Raw genomic sequence first — 19,971 nt, forward strand, 5'->3', positions numbered from 1 at the left:
GAGCATACGTTATCCGTATGCTACATAGGCACTGCCCTTAGATGTTACATCATGCCGTTGCAGGATGTCTGACATCTAACAGTTTTCCGTATATCACATGCATACACTTATGTTACCTTCCTCAGTTGTATGTTATATACGTCCATTTGTATATGAGATCCTGACTGCCTACATTGTTTCATACAGAAAGTACGTATAGATGGAACACTTATACATAAAGTGCTATAAAACATGCGTTTTCAGTTATACGTCTGCTGTACGTTAAGTCCAAAAACTACAGGAATTACGCATGTAGCCTATCTTTTTAAGTACGCCACCTACAATTTTTTTCTCAGTGTACGTATGGTTAATTTTCAGTTTGTTTAGTTGGAGTAGCTTGGAAACTATGGAGCAGAAAAAATATTTTTTCACTTCCACTGATAACTAATCGGATGAGGCCTCTGTAAGGGGGGAACTAAGAAAATCGTAGTTTTCATGAATTACCACTCTGAATTGGCAACATTGCTGATGTTTCAGTGCATCAAAAGATATGTTAAGGATCTTTCTACATTATGCAATTCCTGAAAAGAACGAAAAAGAAACTTTGAAATTATCATGATAAAACTGTTACTTACATGCAACCGGCAACACTGCTACTACCACGCAATGAGTTATAACTAGGGATGGGCAAAACCGGTTTTTATAAAAACCGAAAACCGGTTTCTATAAAAACCGAAACCCGAAAAACCGACATTTCGGTTTTCTCCAAAACCGGTTCGGTTTTTCACCGAAACCGGTTTCGGTTTTCTTCAAAACCGGTTCGGTTTTCACCGAAACTGGTTTCGGTGAAAACTTTTTGAAAACACATAAAACTATTTCTGTGGAAAAGGATTCGGTTTCCGGAGAACAACGAAACACCATTCTGGTCAGAAATAGAACAAATTTTGGAAAAAAAACCGGAATCGGTTTTGAAGAAAACCGAAACCGTATCAGCTGAAAAAACGAACCGGTTTTGAAGAAAACCGAAACCGGTTTTTGTGCCCACCACTAGTTATAACTATCAGCTCTACAACGGATGCTGAAAGTACAGGCGTTGATTCAAACACAGGTTCACACGTTTCGCAGCAACTTTACGAAGAGTAGAAGTGTTAATGTTCTCAATGGTACTGCGAATGTTCGTTTCCAGGTCTTGTATAGTTCGTGGATTGTTCTTGTATACCTTCTTTCTTAAATAGCCCCATAGAAATGAATAGCAGCGTTGCCGGGTGCATGTAAGTAAAAGTTTTTTCATGACACTTTCAAAGTTTCTTTTTCGTTCTTTTCAGGAATGCATAATATAGGCATATCCTTAACACATCTTTTGATGCACTTAAACATCAGCAGAATTGCCAATTCAGAGTGGTAATTCATGAAAACTACGATTTTCTTAGTTCCCACTTACAGAGGCCTCATCCGATTAGTTATCGGTGGAAATGAAAAAATAATTTTTCTGCTCCATAGTTTCCAAGCTACCCCAACTAAACAAACTGAAAATTAATGACAAAACATCCATACGTATGAGTTATGAGTCAATTTACATGTTTCACAAAAAAAAAAAAAAAAAATATTTACACCTTTGGTTACACCTGACAAATTGTGTGGTTCCTAATGTACTTCAATCGTTACTTCCTAGTTTAAAAGCATATCCATGAACAAGGCTTCATTTTGGTATAACCATTACGTATTTGTGTTTCGCTTTAGGTTCAAAAGTTCCACTATCCCAAACTCCGGGTTCCATTGTATATTGGGCACCCTGTATATTAAATACAACAACTGTACAGTATTTAGAATTTTAAAGATCTCATGAGTTGAGACAGAAGGGGTAATATTGTATTTGGTGAGACATTACTTATCGTGACCATGGTTAGAAACGAATCGCGTAGCTGAAGCGGAGAGTAGACAAGATGATTCATCTGAAGATATTCAAATTTGCTCAGGGTACCAAATTATACTACATTCTGTCAGAGTACGAAATGAGACTATACGATTTTACCTTTGATATAAGATGGTCAACTTCTTCTAGATTCAATGTCAGCGGTGGCTTAGTAGTACAGCGTCCACTTTTGTTGCGTGGGGTTCCTGGTTCGATTCCAACATACGCCAAGTGAGCTTTCTGGTGGGTAAACACCGTGTGCGTGGATTTTCTCGGGGTTCTTCCGTTTCCGCACCCTCATTCTATCATTTCATTCATTTTCACCTCGTCATCTCCTTTGACCTATATGACATAAACATGCGACGTAATTTTTTTTCAGTGATTGGTAAAAACATGCCTGACTAATGGGGCCACTCCCTCTCCAGACTGCATACATATCACATTACAGAAATTCCTTTTCTGTTTATAAAACTCATTTCACATTTCTTTCACGCTCATATGTATGTTGACTCTTCAACACACAAATGTATAGTTATTCGTTTTCTCTTGTTTTGTTGGGATCTGTTCACTGGCTACGTAGTAGCATAATTAGTACCTGTTTCTGTTAGTGGCTTTCTGTCAAGGCGTTTTACTTTCTCCTTCGTAAAAACCGAATTAGCGCCGGCGTGAGGGGCAAAATGTTTACCTTTGGAGTTTTTTTTTTCTTGAACGTTTCTTAAAAGTTGCCTGTGGGAAACATGAGTTATATACTACCCTTAAGTTTGGAAGTATTCCTGATCCCCTTTTAGTGTAAGACGTTTTGCAAGCTTGTTTTGAGGTAGACCCGAAAAACGTTATGGTAAGTAAAGCTGGAGTCAATATCCTTCAGCACAACATCCAGCTTGTTAATAAAGGCTAATGGTTGCAAGTTAGTGAACCCTAAACAGACCACTGCATCTGGAGAGGTAGCGACTTGCTGAGTCTCAGTGGATGGTATTTCTTCTTGATTTGTGCTGGCAAGGGGTGCAGTGGTCCTCGAAAGGGACACTACATCCATTTCTCCTTCAAGTAGAGTAGTGTGTTTTGCCTGTTGCAGTATGGATACTTTTTCTTGGTCCTTGCTTGGTAGTTTGGAGTTGGTAGCTGCTCTTCTTCCTCACCTTGATTACATTGGTGCATTTGTGATAGTCATGAGGTAATAGTAGGATAAGTGTGGTGGACCTTGAAAGGGCAATTTAGTTGTTTTGGGTTACTATGTGAAAAGACCGTCTATAGCAAGGGAAAGTCACTCTTTAGTCCGGGATTTTCGGCAAAGCCTGCATACCAAAATGGTCAAAATCTGACCGTGCAGCTCAAAGGAAATTCTAAAGCATTAGGCTACTTTTACCTTGTCAACATCAGATTCATTAATGTGTGTATTAATGCAGCATCGGCACCTAACTGTGGCTGACGTAGACTACCTTTGGAAGCGATGTGAATAAAGATTTGACACAGAGAATTATCTGAGTAAACCATTCTGTTATCAGGTTATCTCCGTGCAAGTGCTATCTCACAGAAGACTGTTCTGTCTAAACTCGTATTCCGCTAACAGAACTAGTGTATCTAAGAAAACAGATCTAGGTATCTGTTTTTGATTGTAAAGCTACTGGCGTACACTCATATTCGTCTCTGACGGTGGGTTCTCTCGATGAACATTGTAATATAGTTTTAATTTTGAGTTGATCTTTAGTGGCGCACCGTGGCCATTCAAATTACAATCAATCTGAGCGCAATAAAAAGACGAAACAAAATTAAACAGGAAATTTGCCTGTACTCTACGTCCCCGGTCAAGGTAATGTGGAACTATATAATTTTCAATTATTCTATTGTTAAAGATAGAAAAGTACTAGGTAACACTTAATGCTTTATTGTTGACAGTAAAGTAAATCAAGGCAACGATACGCTTCTGCAAAGAAGCACCCATAAAATAGAAACTGTAATAAAAAAAAATACATACCTACAAATGTGAAAATATTAAATGTAACATCTAAGTCAATACTTTCTTCCCTACTATACAGTGTTAGTACAATGAGTAAAATAGTTAAAGCAGACATGGATGAAGTCACCAAACAAACTAACAGCAATGTGGTAGGACTAATATTTATGTTGCCTCCAGAAATGTTCGAAAATATATTGGATTACTTGTCATATAACGAAATTCGAAATCTTAGATTAATTTGTCGAACATACAAAGAGACAATCGATCATTTTCTGTGTAGAAGCTTTAAAAGGTTACAGCAGCAAGTTCACGACAGAATCAATTCTTTTGGTTCACACGATTGCCAGGATGATGACAGAATTCGCCAGAGTGTCCTAACGTTTCTGAAAGTGTTACTCGCACAGCTGGATAGATTGTGTGGCAAGACGTTTGAAGAGGGAAAATCTACTTTCTTTGCAGTAGAGATTTTGGATGAGATCAAAAATTGCTTGCGTTTAACAGGAAAAGTCAGCAAAACTTGTAATTTCGATGCAGTAAAAGCAATCAATACTCTGAACTACCTTTTCGAACTTTATCGATTGTTTCGCATTACTTTTAAAGTATATTTAGGCGAGCTAGATGAATGTGACCTGAACACCGAGGAAACTATGAAATTAAAAACCGACATCAAGAAATTGGCGGAAAAGCTTGCTATCAGTTCTACCTATGATCAAGATGAGAATTCGTGAAATGTTAAAAATTTTTACAGTTAATTCTTGGTACTTCAGCTTCAAATGTTTCTGTGCTCCTCTGTTTCTAAAACTGTTCTTTTATGTTTCTCAAAAAAATATTTATTTACAGTTATGTTGTAAATATCATTTTTGTTACTTCAACAAAACTGTCGTATTTACGACAGTAAATTACAGCATACCATACATCAATATTTTGTTTATATTAATAAATTCGTTTTAATGTCTAGATTTCCTTACAATCTATTTTACGAAATTACTAGATAATTTCAGTCTTTGTAGATTTTTGGGACAAATTTTGGCAATGTGGTGGCTCAGTGGTACAGTGCTTACCTCTGGTGCGTGCGGCAGCTGGTTCGATCCCCGCCCAAGCAAGTTTGTGGTGGACAACATCGTGTCTGTGGGGTTTCTCGGCGGTATTCCCATTTCCTTCCAATTTCTCATTCCACCAATTCTTCCATCATAATTCACTTTCTTTAATCATCATTTCCCTCAACCTAAAGGGAATAATCGTGGGATATTAAACTGAAAGATTTCATTTCATCTCTTTTTCTTACCTCCAATAATAATAATAATAATAATAATAAAAATAATAATAAAACGCAGCACAATTCACAAGCGCCTACACTTACTTAACTAAGTCCAAATCTTAATGCTCATTGGACAACACATACGAAACATCTTGTTCCAGGTAGAGCGCACGACTTTTGATCATTGTGGTTTGTCTACTCCCTAGTACTGTTATTCTCTATAGTTGCAAGAAAATGGAGGATTGAGTATAGCCCGCTCCCCTCAGTGATTTTTAACGAATCATGATGATTCAAACGATTCATATTAGTTCATAACGAATCGGAATCGTATGTTATAAAGATTTAAGATGTAAATCTTGTGGTAAGGAAGCTTTAGTATAAGTAGTAGTAGTAGTAGTAGTAGTAGTAGTAGTAGTAGTAGTAGTAGTAGTAGTGGAAGTAGCAGTATTAGCAGCAGTAGTAGTAGTAGTAGTAGTAGTGGTAGTTAGTAGCAATAGTAATAGGAACCGGTTGAAAGCCCCGCAGGGGTTGGTTGGGTTCTGTTCTCGATATAACTAGCAGTAGAAGTAGCAGTAGTAGTAGTAGTACCGTTAGTAGTAGTAGTAGTACCGTTAGTAGTAGTAGTAGTACCGTTAGTAGTAGTAGTAGTACTATCAGTGGTAATAGTGACTTCCAGTTCCGGTGACAAAGAACTGGGGGGGGGGGAGCGGGCCATACACAAGCCAAAATGGAAATATGGGGAGAGTTATTTGAAGGGTGTGAGGCAAAAACATGGTAACCCATAATGTTACTATTTTAAGAAGTTTTCTGCTGCATAATTCATTTTCAAAGTCGGAAAGCTGATTTTTCACATAAAACTATACATGAAGGATTAAACGGACAAGATTAAACGAAGCGGTATGCGTTTCTCTCTATCGGGATTGAAAATTTGTTGGTTACCATGTTCTTGCCTCACACTCCCTTCATTTACGAAGAGCTCAAAAATGAAAAGTTTGTAGGAACTAAATAGAACTGAAACTTACTGATTCTTTTCGATAAAAGATAGAAAAAAAACTCAGCCATAAAACTCGATCTACAACTCAACGTGACTATATCCCTGAATTTCAGCATTCTGCACCAAAAGTTCCCTTTTTTCTAGATTAGGGAAATTTTCTTGAACCTGCTAACACTGGATATAGGCCACTTGAAGTGAAAAAGCAAGATACTAGATTGCTTATAGTAAAGCACACTGCAATCTCGTACTGGATGAATCATGCACCTACATGCCTAAAACACGCAATCAAAACATAAACAACTCGCCCCATTACTCAAGAACACAATCGACAGATGAACCATTTGCCGTCATGACTCAAGGACACAATCGATGGATGAATCACTCTCCGTTATACATCAAGAACACAATTGACGAATGAACCACTCTTCACCATGCCTTAAGAACACATCTGATGGATGAACCCATTCACTGTCGTGACTCTAGAACACAATCGATGGATACCCATACTCTCACCCATACCTCAAGGACACAATCAATTGTTGATACGAAAATAACTGATTATAATACAATAGCCATTGACATTTTAAACTGAGGGCATATAAATCTGTTTCTTGATTTTTCTTCATTCTCTGAACTGCTGACGAAGAATTCTATGCAACGTCGAATTGGATGTTTGCTCCATCAAATTAGCTTTTTAATATTTTATTTTAAATTCTGCATTGAACACTTATTAGGATAATAAGCTAATTACTATTTCTGAAACCAAACATTAAAGCAAAATGATACATGGAGATTCGGAATTGGCTTCACAAAAATAATTGTTCATGAATAGAACAACCTTAACTTGAGCTCCACTGTGCATACTCTAACCTACTAAGTAAGTTTTCCCAAATTCTGAGCTACTGACGGCACATTTGACGGAACGACGAATCTAAACACTTGTTTCTTCGAATGTGATATTCTTAATATTTTCAAATTCTGAATTAAATGCTCGCTGTGAGAAAACTACTACAATCAAGGCAATAACTTGTTGCCAACGAAAAACATCCAATATACTGTATGTTAGATATAAATCCTTTAAACACGTATTTTTAAAGTTATGATGAAAGCTAGATACACTTAAAAAATCCTCCTCTTAATATGTCAATCTAAAGGAGCAGAGTTACCAAAGAACTTGCCGTTCTTGCGCGCAGTAACTTGTGGAGTTAAAATGTAACGATTTATGTGGGATTTTACAGACGCATCTTTACATTGAAACAAATTAGATGATACAGAAAGAAATGAGATGCCTTGCTTGAAGAACTTACCAAGGAGAAGGCAGACTTTGGTAAATGAACTTCGGGGTCATTTTTTGCGAGGTGTTAATGCACATTTAAAGAGTTAATATTACAAAATGGGAGAGTGCAATGGACAAAAATAACAGAAAAAAAACGTCTTAAAGTTTTCTACTCGCCGCATATGTCGTAAGACGCGCAAATTTATCAAGGAATGGCGTGGTAGAGTGAGAAGGATATGCGACTCAAGTGCAAAGGGTCCCGGTTTGATTCCCGTTGCTGTCAAACTTTTTTTTGTTTTTTGCTTCAACCAATAAAGTAGCCATTTGTAACTATAAGTAAAATATTAAGTTGCCATATGTTTATAATGAATTAAAACAATATAAATTTTCAATCACTTTAAAATCTTTCAACGTTTCATGTTAACTGGAAACAAAATTTAACTATTTCGTAAATATTATTGTTACCGCAGTCGTTGTGTAAAAAATGTTCTTGACGCTTCGTGTCTACATCTGTTCATAATGTGCGAATTACAAGGGGAATGAGGGGGAAATCTCCTTTGGCTCTAGCAACATTCAGTAATTAGCAAGGGAGATTTCCCCTCAACTCCATTGTAATTCGCACACTGTCAATAGATGTAGACAGGAAGCGTCAAGAACATTTATTACACAACGGCTATCGTAACCATAATATAACTAGTGATATCATATATTTACGGAATAGGTTAAGTTTTCTTGCTATAGTGCTGCCAAAATGTCTTGAGCCGTGACAAAAATGCGAACTAAAGTTCACACCCTCGCGTTGAGACAATAAGGGTTCAGCTGTTGCTAAGCGAGAGAAAGTGAGTGGAATTCCTTCAGACGATAGCAGCGCTTGCAACGGAAGACTAGGGATCAAGTCAATGTGGTATAATAATAGTTAACATAGAACATTGAAAGATTTTACAAGTGATTTGAAAATTTCTATTGTTTTATTCATTATTAACATATGGTGAATTAATGTTCTATTTATAGTTACAAATGGCTGCTTTATTTGTTGGAAGTAAAAAACAAAACGAAGTTTGACTCGAACGGAAATTGAACCCGTGGTCCTTTGCATATGAGTCGCAGAGTTTCCACCCCGCCACTTGATAAATTTGCGCGTCGTACGATATATGTGGCGAGTAGAAAACTTTTTGAAAACGGTTTTTCTCTGTTATTTTTGTCCATTGCGCTCTCCTAGTTTGTAATATTAACTCTTTAAATGTACACTACCACCTCGCAAAAAATGGCCACGAAGTTCACTTACCAAAGTCTCCCTTCTCCTTGTTAGTCAATCGAGCCGCGAATTTGAAGACTTAATTTTATTTCTCTATGAGAATGTAAAATGATAAGAAGGAACGTGTAAAATGGCTGGTCTTCCAAAGCTGAAAGAAATAATTTGCTAATTTAATCCTAATAGGTATTAATTATCTCTCAGAATCGTGAAATATATCGTGAAACTAAGTACTAGGATAAGTGTTAAGGTTGGCAATCCTAGTCGTTTCGTTTAAGTAGTTTCTGCTACTAGCGCTGTAATACATCAATAGCATGCAATGAACATTCACACTTTCCGAAATCAGCTGTATAGATTAGATTTAATTCAGATTTAATTACCTTCATTACTGAATTCACAATCAACTCATAGGTTACAACAAGAAATGTGTGGTTGAAGCAAACAGTATTTTTTTTTTTTTTTTAGTTCTATAAACTATTGCTTTAAAACTCGATTGGAAGTTCCGCGGTCTACAACCCAAGATGAACAACTATCTATGACCACATGAGACATGTTCAGCTAGTTGCGTCACTACTTGATTGAACTATTAGCTGTAAATAATAATAATTTCTGTGTTATAGGGAGATATTTTGCAAGTTTGTATTTTGGTTCTCTCTTATGGAATACAAATACTGACCCAATATCTATTCTCAGAATGTGTCGGTGCTTAGCACTATGACTAACGTGGAAGTTCTTTCTATTTAAGCAGGATAGACTATTTTTTGAGAGAACGTATCTTATCTTTCTCAAGAACTTGCGTTGGAAACATAATTGTCCTGTTTTGCAGAAAAAATCTTAACTGACATCTTATAATTGGTACATTGTGCGCGTCTATGTGTGTCAAAGCATTGCACTGAAATATAACTACAAGGATTATGGGAGTACAATGTATGAGAATCACAGAAAAGATAAATTATGTACTATCATCAATTACCCGCTTATTGAGATAAATACCCGCTTGAGATAAATTAAGTAAAATAGCAATACGTTCTGTTAGTCAGTCACTTTTTACTATTACTAAAGCACTCTTTGATATAGGTAATTTTCGATTATTTTTATACAGGGTGTTTTAAAACAACACCGACAACATTTGAGAGGTGATTCCTGACTCCAAAATAAGACAAAAAATATAGACAACTTGGGTGCACAAATGCTTCCTTTCGGAGTTATAGGTTGCAGAAATCATGAAAAATTGAACTTTAAAGGTCCATAGCTCCAAAGGTACCTACCGAAGTCGGGTCAAAACTTCACTTAGCAAGTAATATGTGCACTATCCAAAAATCAATGTTTCAAAATCCTGCGGTACTTCCGCAACTGTTTTAATAGAGGGAGTTTGGCTACGGGCACATAATTTGAAGTACTCACTAACTACCTCTAAAATTGTTGCGGAAGTACCAAATAATTCTGAAACATGGATATTTGGATAGGGCACTTACTAGTTCCTAAGTAAAGTCTTGACCTGACTACAGTAGGTCCCATAGTTTTGGAGCTATGGACCTTTAAAGTTCAATTTTTCATGACTTCGGCAACCTAACTCCGAAAGAAAGCATTTGTGCGCCCAAGTTGGTCTATATTTTCCGTCTTATCTTGGTGTCAGGAATCACCTCCCGGTGTTGTTTTGAAACACTCTGCATTTGTTTCTCTTCCCTCCTCCTCCATGTTGTGTGGCTGAATTTAGATTTGAACGGTATCAGAAGTGTCAGTGTTCATCTCAGCAACCCCGAAAACTATGGATTCGCACTAATATTGGTTATTTTCCACGATTTGATATATATATCTCCCTCCTCATCATGTTGCGAGGCCTGGATCAGAAGTGTCACTGTTCATCTCAGTAACCCCGAAAGCCATAGATTCGACAGTGATATTGGTCATTTTCGATTAGTTTTATGTATCTCCTCATCCCCTCCAAGTTACGGGGCTGAATTTGGACGGAAACGGGATCGGAAGTGTTACTATTCAATTCAGCGGCCATGAAAACTATGGATTCGTCTCAAATATTGGTAATTTTAGATCATTTTTATATGTTTCCTCCTCTCCCAATCTCTGGGGCTGAATTTGGATTTAAACAGCATTGGAAGTGTCACTGTTCATCTCAACGGTCCCGAAAACTGTAGATTCGACACTATTATCGGTCATTTTCTATCATTTTTTAAATGTTTATCTCTGATCCTCTAAGTTGTACCGTCAAAGTGATATAATAAAAACCATCCCAGGTATGTTGAAAATTTGATCGAGATCGGTAGGGTGGTTCAAGAATGATGAAATCACAAAGACAGTTACTTTAATTTTTATATATATAATTATATATAGCTCCAATTTCTCCCTCCCCTAAGTTGCACTGTCAAAGTAAAATGATAAAAATCACCCCAGGCCCGGACCTCATCTATATTGAAAATTTATAACAACAGGAATCTCTATATATGAGAGAGCGTCAGTTTAATCGAGTGAACTTGTAGTTTAGGACATAAAAATACCCAAACAGTGTTTTGCTAAATGTTCCAGTATACATTATGTTCAAAACACAATTGTATTTTTTTCAGTATGGGAAGACGAATAAACATGAAATTATGAATGAAATATTCAAGCGTAGTTATCTTGATTAAGAAATGTAACACCAGACATCAAATAAAATGAACTTTGAGTAGTGGACATAATTAATTCATTATAAAATTATTGAATAATTGTGCAGGACGGATATTGTGGCTCCTTTCAGGTCTGATTGCGTCACGGAGTCTGTCTGAGTCACCGAGTATGTCTGGCTCTCCGGGTCAGACCAGATCTGACAATGAAAAGCGATAGCGTGGAACGGGTTTTCTTTATTAATTTTGAAATTCCGAGAATCGGTTCAATCTGGGCTCTAATACCTCTATTGCAATCGGAAATAGTACACATTTAAGACCACTCCCAGTTTCAATATTTAACTCCATTGAGTAAAAATGGTAACACATAGCAAGAAGCGATTTTTATTATATGAATTTAGTGACTCAAGAATAGATTAAATCTCACATTTAATCGCTCACCTAAAACAGAAAGTTGTAGAAGTATGATGCTTCCTACTTCAATGTTAAATTTTCAGAGGGTAAAGAGTAAGAAATAGCTATAAACTGTTTTCTGATACAGATTCAGCATCCTAAGAATAGATGTCATCTCCTTTATCTATTAAATCTATAACTTCTAGTTAGAATATTGAACCCACCTAGTTTCGAAGTCGATGTAGACCCCGTACAGTAACAATGTAAAACGAAACGCTTGTCGCTATATATTACCGTTTTTCTCTGTTAACGATCAATGTTAAAAGCGGAAATGGTTGATTTTTGCCAATTCCAATTTGACTAGATTGGTAAAAGAAAGAGGGTTCCTATTCTTAGAACCGTAAATTGATTTTTAAAAAAAGACGCTTCTTATTTTTGCTCTATCTAGATCAAAATTGAAACCGGAAATTGTAGTAGATTTATATCACTTCTGTGAGATTAATTGTATTCTTGGGACGCTTAATCGATTGCAAGTAACCGCTTCCCCTATCTATTACCATTCTTGTTCTATAGTATTCAGTGTTAAAACTGGAAATGGTTTATTTATACTACTTCCAGTAGGTAGATCACCTCTATTATGGAACTTTGTTCCGACTTTTTGACCTTTTAAGTCGTCAAAATTGATGATGGTCCAACAAGTAGTTGTTGAGATTTTATTTTTTTTATTTTAATTTTATTTTTTATTTATTTATTTATTTATTTATTTATTTATTGTCTCTTAAACGGACAAGAATACCATGGACAGACAAGGTAAATCTTTGTATAAAAAGGTAAACCAAACCCCTTTCAAAAATGATAGAACTGATTTTCGTATTGATACAGCCCTTTAGAAGTCTGACCAGCTTTACTGATGATGATAAACTTGACAGCACCTGTGACATTCCTACACATGCGTCAACAATCGTTAAACGTAATCATTGTTGCTCGTTAGAAAAACATGGATATTCATCTGGTAAAGCAATTTCTATAATATTATTTTCTCAAACGCATATATATAGTATATACTGTATTTATAATATATGTATGAAATTAATTTATGATGTCTGAAAATCGAGAAGAAAATAGCAAGAAAGAGGTTAACACTCACGAAGATGGTAAGGAAGAAAACGAAACTTCATCTTACATTATGCGTTTGCCTCCAGAAGTGTTGGAAACCATATTTTGTTATTTAACTTACACAGACCTAGGAATTCTAAGAGTAGTCTGTCAAAAATTTCGTGAGTTATGTGACGATTTGTTATCTCAAAGTTTTAAGAAGCTGCAGCTGAAGGTGGAGAAACGGCTTGACAAATATACAAATGCAGGTGATGGTCAGAATATTGAGGACAAATTGCGTCAGAACATCATGTTTGCAATAAAAGTGTTATTTTCGCAGCTTGATTGCTTGTGTTGGAAATTCATAAATGAAAAACGTTGTGCTTTCTTTGGAGGACAAATTTTGGACGAGGTTTGTCGTTTTTTATATCTAACAGACGGGAAACGACCTTTCAATCTCCAGGTGGCAAAAGCAGCAAATATTCAATACCTCTTTCGACTTGTGGAACTGTTTGAGGTAACTTTCGCTGTGTTTGTTGGTGTTATAGATGCTTCCCGTCTTGAGTCTGATGACGTCAAGAAACTAAAAGCTTGTATTAAGAAGTTAGCTGAAGAGCAACCAATTCTCGTAAGCTACAAATACTTATAGTGTTGGTTTGTGTTCTTGCCCAGCAATGTTGAATGATACCACGGACATTTAATTAGCAAAACATAATTGTATTGTTTACATATTCTCCACATTCGTTTCATTTCATTGTTTATTCTCATGATACCCATATGCAAGTGATTAAAATTTGTGTGGAAAAAGTTGTTTGTTTGGGTATTTGTTTCCATGTATCAAAATGAATATGTTGTTATAGAAAAAAAATATTCTTATTTTAATTATGTAATTGTACTTAACCACATACATGTTGTAATACCGTCAGTATACGCGCCTTCAACGTGAGAGACTGGATTCGATTTCTGGTAGGTGCTCATGTGGTCCGCATGTTACGCTAAGTTGTTGCTCAACATCTCTCACAGTTTCGATGCACATGTATGTTTAATAAGCTTGTGAATGTTCATGGCCTTATCACTATAAGCTTTATCTAGCGACAATTCCGCCTGTGACGATGATTCCTGGAACAAAACATAAGTACAGTAAAACCACGATTATCGGCGAGCGCCGCACATTTTTTTTAACAACCCTGCAGCAGTCGCGCACAGTTACTTTTTATAAGTAGTTGCTGCGGACTGACATTTCGCATGCAAATAAGTATTGTACGTTCTAAAACATAAAAATAAACTGCATTGTAAAAATTAATATTTCCAACAATAATACACATTTCGAAATGCAACTCTACTCTGCTAAGCAGAAGCTAATTGTTGTAAGGTATGAAAAACGGGAATTAGGAAGAGTGATTTTCGTGGTAGTAAACTACATTCATTGTTCACTGCGGAGTGAAAGTCCGCGGGTGACCAAAGGAGGGTTAATTACGAACCTCAAGATAATAATAATAATCCGAGCCAATAACAGGAAAAATACACAGGTTGTACAGTCCGAAGGTCGAAAGTTACTGACAGGTTTATTGTGCATCGTAATCCTATAGGCCTTCTCGAAATTTGTGGATGAGTGGTAGGCTCTTGGTTTCTCTTTTAGTCATAGCTTTCCAGTCTCTGATCACTGACTTTGATGACCCGAGCAATACAAACAATAAAACATAGTTTTTATAGTGAAATTCTCTTTTTTTCTTTTTCTTTCTTGTTTGCACCTGTTCTTTAGTCTTATCCGCGATTTTCGCTATCCGCGGTGCACTTACCACTAAATTCTGCAGATAATCGTGACTTTAGGTGTATTTGTAAGTGGGTATTTAAGTTCAATCCTATCTACAATTCTCACTCGCACATCCAACAAACTACTGTTGCAATAACTCGATAAGAAAATATGTCAAGTTCTAGTGTGCTTTTTTAACAACCTCTTTTAATGCTACCAATAACTTCTGGTCATTTATTTGATGTGACAGTCAAATAAAAATGGTCATTTTAACTTTTTTTTTTTTTTTTTTTTTAAGAAATAGTTTGACACATCCTGGTATGAAAGTCAATTTGTTTGTTGAAAAGTAGCGTCCCTTTCCAGCCTAGACTATATGAGATCTGGATGTACTATAAGGTGGAATCAGAATCACTATAATGCACTCAAATTTTAATTCTGTCCCACCGAGAATCGAACCCGGAATCACGTGCACTAAACGGCCATGCGCTAGCTACTAGATCAGCAGGGGTTGCGATATAACAATCAAATAGCAATCGATTATATAATTGAATATTATTTTGTCCTTCTTCTTCGCTGATATAACGAGGATCAAAAATAGATCCCGTGGCTAGATATTCTTTCGTCATTTAGCTGGTATGGTAGAGAAATATAGAAGAATTTGAATAGTTCAACTTCCCTGTTTCACAAAGGGTCAATTTTCCTTGGAATTCATTAGTCACAAATGTGAGTTTTCTCTAGGAGATTACCAGATAAAGACCTCCCAGAGTGTTGTATTCCTTAGTCCATCCTACTCAGAGAATACTTGGAGCTGTCTTTTCTTTCATTTTGAGCGGGCAGCACAGCGTTTTACATACGAAGAGGACAAGGAGACAAACTTTTCCTCTTTCTTTTTTGCATAATGTGGAATTTGAGACACGTAGCGTGTCACAAACAAACGGTCAGTGGTTGGAATGTCATCCGGAAGGCTAAAATTCTATTCCCTTCTTTCTTGCTTGATGCTCGTCGCACTGCAAAGAAAATGTCTGTGTTGGGAAGAGAACAACACACTGGAGGCAATCCAACTAAAACCTTCGTTGCGTTGCCAGAATTACAGAAACATTTCAGCCTATCTCTTCTCGCTGAAGAGGAAAACAAGAATCGAAACGAAGTGCATTTCGCTTAGTCAGCAACGATCTCGTACTTTCTTAAGAGAGACTTGTGTTTTCTTCTTCACTGATATAATGGATTGAAAACAACTATAGACACTTCATTAGCATTAAGTACTTTTCGTTGCCCTACCAGAGACATTAAGAGCAAATTAAATTAACGGATTATATTTCCTAATTTCTAGAATACCGAACTATTCTTACTGCATATTCGGAAGGTTCTGGTTTCTATTCTCATGGACTATTCTGAGTCACTCCAAGTAAAATTCCAGATTGTACTTCTGGATTAAATACTATAGGAAACTTTTCCCTTTTTTATTGCCGACTTGTTGCAGAAATTGACACTTTACTTATTACAATCAGACATTATTCCAGAACTTTTTCCGAGGAGGCAAATAAAAATATAAGGGACTTAACTGCGGCACTATTTATGTATATATAGTAGAAACCCGCTATATTGCAAATAAAAACATCACGGATCCAAATATGTCCCCTCAAATTCCAGCTTCTATTGTTATGCGTGCAGTTTAGTTGGTGCTTTCAATATCCTTGGCACTTGAAAACCGGTCACTCTGCAGATTTTAAATGTCCTAATTCTGATTATACTCTCCAGATTATCAGTCGAGATAGCAATGGCTTCAAGTACTAAGATAAAAATTATTCAATAGAAGGAAGGTTAAAAATAATTTCTGCAGATGATACTGATGAACCGGGCGTTTGCGCGACAGGGATAAAAGTTTTCTGAAGTTGTGAAGAAATTAAGTGTGATGATGACATGGATGGAGCGCCAATCAGTCTATGAGCAGGTACATCTTTACATGTTCCAGTCATTGAGCATTGAGCCTGAAAGAAACTATGTCATCAACTTCGTCACACTAAGTTGAGTGATTTTTTAAATAAAGTGTGAGAATATAAGTATAGTATGCTGACTTGAGATTTATTGCTGCATAGTATAGTAATGTTAAGTTTATAAAATTAGAAATTTCATTTTAGCAAATACTATTAAGTGTTATTACATTGCTATGGGTTTATAACGAGGGTGTAAAGCATGTCCCACAACACCAGCGTTCCACTGTACGGTGATTTATGTGAAAATTTCTCTGAGCTGTGCAGGAAGTGTTAGCTGAGTGCTGGAGCGCTTCAGTCTTCCCCGAAAGTATAGTTGAAAGAAACGCTGACCAGAGTACTTTAACTTTAACCTTCCTTTACCTTACATCAACTCATCTTGGTTCAGGTTCATGCTAGGAAAATTACGTTAAATTTTAAATGTCTATGAACACTTTTGCAACGTAGGAGACGTGTATGGTTTTGTTTTCGAGCTATGATACTAGAAGAGGTATGACATTATGAAAAAAAATCAAATTTGATATTTTAACAGCTTCAGACGTTTTATAGATCCCTACATGGCGAAAACTTTTTTTTTAATGTCTACTCATCCATTCTGATCAGAGACGTTCCCAAAACCTCTTAATTCAACATACATTTGTACACTTTCTCGTTAAAACTACCCTTTTACTTGGACCCTGGTGGTTCAGTGGTAGGGCGTTCACCTCTGGTGCTTGGGGTTCCGGGTTCGATTCCACGTGAACTTTGTGATGGATAAACACCGTGTGCGTGGGTTTCCTCGGGGTTCTCCCGTTTCCTCCCACTTTCTTCATTCCACCATTTCATTCATTTCTCATCATCACCGTCTCCTTTAGCCAAACCGGCATAACCGTGTGACGTAAGACTCAAAGATATTATTTCATTTTGTTTTTACACTTGTTACTTGTTTGACAGGGAAATTATTGATACAGCAAAAAAATTTGATCTTACACTTCATCTGTGCTCTTTCTCTTATAAGAACAATATACAGTAAACCCTCGTTAACACGAATTCCAAGGGACTGAAAAATCAGGAGTTCGTGTTAAAAGAATTCGTGTTAACCGGGGACCCAAATTTTATTATTTGAATACATTTTCTCCATACATACGCACTACAGTATACAGACTATACATACCACTACAGTATATTATGTATGTCATAGAGATGGTAGTCTCGGTCTTGATACCATCCACAGAACTGTATCGAGACGAGACAGAGTTTCGGTCTCGTCTCGATTTCGAAAAGCACTCCTCGGTCTCAAATTCGAGTTAAGATCGAGATCGAGACTAGCTTCGGTCTCGGTACCATCCCCTGAAAAGTGAAAACACTATAGTAAGTTTATTATCCTATCTTCGAAGATAAAAAAAAAGTTTCCACGCAGAAAATCCAGGTCAAGTTATAGAATTGATAACTCCGCTAGCAGGGTGAGTACCGCTAGTAACGGAAAGGTATTTATGATTGCTGTCACCAGTTTGGAGTTACAGGGGAGAGAAGATGTTTTGTCTCGAGCTGTCACCAGCTCGATTGCCAAGCACCTGCATGTTCAGCGCTTGACGGAGGACAGAATCAACACCTCATAAGAGGAAAGATACCTGTTTCTGGTTTTTATCTTATTTACAAGGCAATTTTCGTCTGTATAAATACTGTAGACAAGTACCCCAGACAAAAACTGATCTGGAGTGAAATCTGAAATAAGAAAAATGATCTTAAAAAAAAGCAAAAAAAAAAAAAAACAAAAAAACAAAGGATTGAACGTTCGTGTTAAATCAAAACCTTTACTGACTCAAGGGACTAAAAATTAGTTCGTAATTCGTGCTAACCGAAATTCGTGTTAACCGATAAAACTTCCTATAAGATAACGTACAGCGATGCCGGGACCGAAATTTTGTTCGTCCTAACCGAGTGTTCGGCTTAAGCGAGTTCGTGTTAACGAGGTTATACTGTAGTATTAACATTTTTATCTCAAAATATAGGAAGTATTTTAAATTACGTATCATCTTTTCGGATGCAGAATAATATCCGTTCAAAACTACATAGACGTAGTGACTTGTAGTGACTTGACTATACTCCAAAGCTTGGACCCCTTCTAACAAAAAATTCTGGGTACGCGCCTGATCCCGATATATGTATTCTCGCTTTAAGGCCAAATAATTCAAACACCCCACTCAATAAAAGCAATTAAGCTGAAGGTTTTTACAAGATTCTCCAAGGAAGGGAAAGGTTCGAATTTTCTCCAATCTCTCAAAATAAAAATAGTATACTAGAGGGTGAAAATGTAATACAATTTTGGTAGATTTTGTAGTGGTTAGTAGAATTGCACTGAGAAAAATCCATTCTGAGGACAGCGGTATATTGTACAAATATACGTTATCATCTTGTTTACAACAGAAATCAGTACGGAGCATAGGTTATCCGTATGCTACATAGGCACTGTCCTTGGATGTTACATCATGCCATTGCAGAATGTCTGACATGTAACAGTTTTCCGTATCACATGCATATACTTACGTTACATTCCTCAGCAGTATGTTATATACGTCCATTTGTGTGTGAGATCCTGACCGGCTATATTGTTTCATACGGAAAGTACGTACAGATGGAATACTTATACAGAGAGCTCCTCCGTGGCTAAGCGGTTAGCGTACGCGCCTTTGGCGTGGGAGACCCGGGTTCGATTCCCGGCGGGAGCTCATGTGGTTCGGATTCCACGTTAATCAGTAGGTCCACGTCTCATATAGCCTCGCTGCTGAAAGGGACGCTAAACTAAAATCAACTCAACTCAATACTTATACAGAAAGTATTATAAAACATGCGTTTTCAGTTATACGTCTGCTGCACGCTAAGTCCAAAAACTACAGGAATTATTCATGTAACCTATTTTTTTAAGTACGCCACCTACAATTTTTTTTCTCAGTGTGTCATAATTACAAATGCAACACTCGGTGTTTGGCTTGGCGTTATGTAAAATCCAATATGGCGGACACTAAACGCTATATATTACTGAACACAAAATTAAATATCAGTGAAACAGGAAACATGTTTAATGAGATGCAAATTAGTAGTGCTTGGCAATACAATTTATATATTGTAAAGTACCCAAAATTCAAACATACACCCTCCATTCCAAAAGAAACCGAACTTTTGAAAACAAATTGTACCACTAGGGCCATCTGTTGTAATATTTTACCGGTAGATGGCGTAGTCCCTCATTGACAACTGGTATAAATGTCATGACATTTGGATGCACGGCAACCAAGTTATTGCGTTTCAACTGTCAGTGTGTTGTGTACATCGGTCGGAAAATGAGTTTCAAACAACGAGCTGCAATTGAGTTTTGTGTTAAACTGGGTAAAACTTTTAGTGAAACGCACCAAATGCTACAAACTGCATATGGTGATGAGTGTCTATCCCGTACGCAAGTTTACGAGTGGTTCAGGCGATTCAAATCAGGTAGAGAGACGCTGGATGATGACGA

This window comes from Thermobia domestica, chromosome 8, assembly GCF_964235325.1.
Source record: "Thermobia domestica chromosome 8, izTheDome1.hap1.1, whole genome shotgun sequence".
Lineage (NCBI taxonomy): Eukaryota > Metazoa > Arthropoda > Insecta > Zygentoma > Lepismatidae > Thermobia > Thermobia domestica.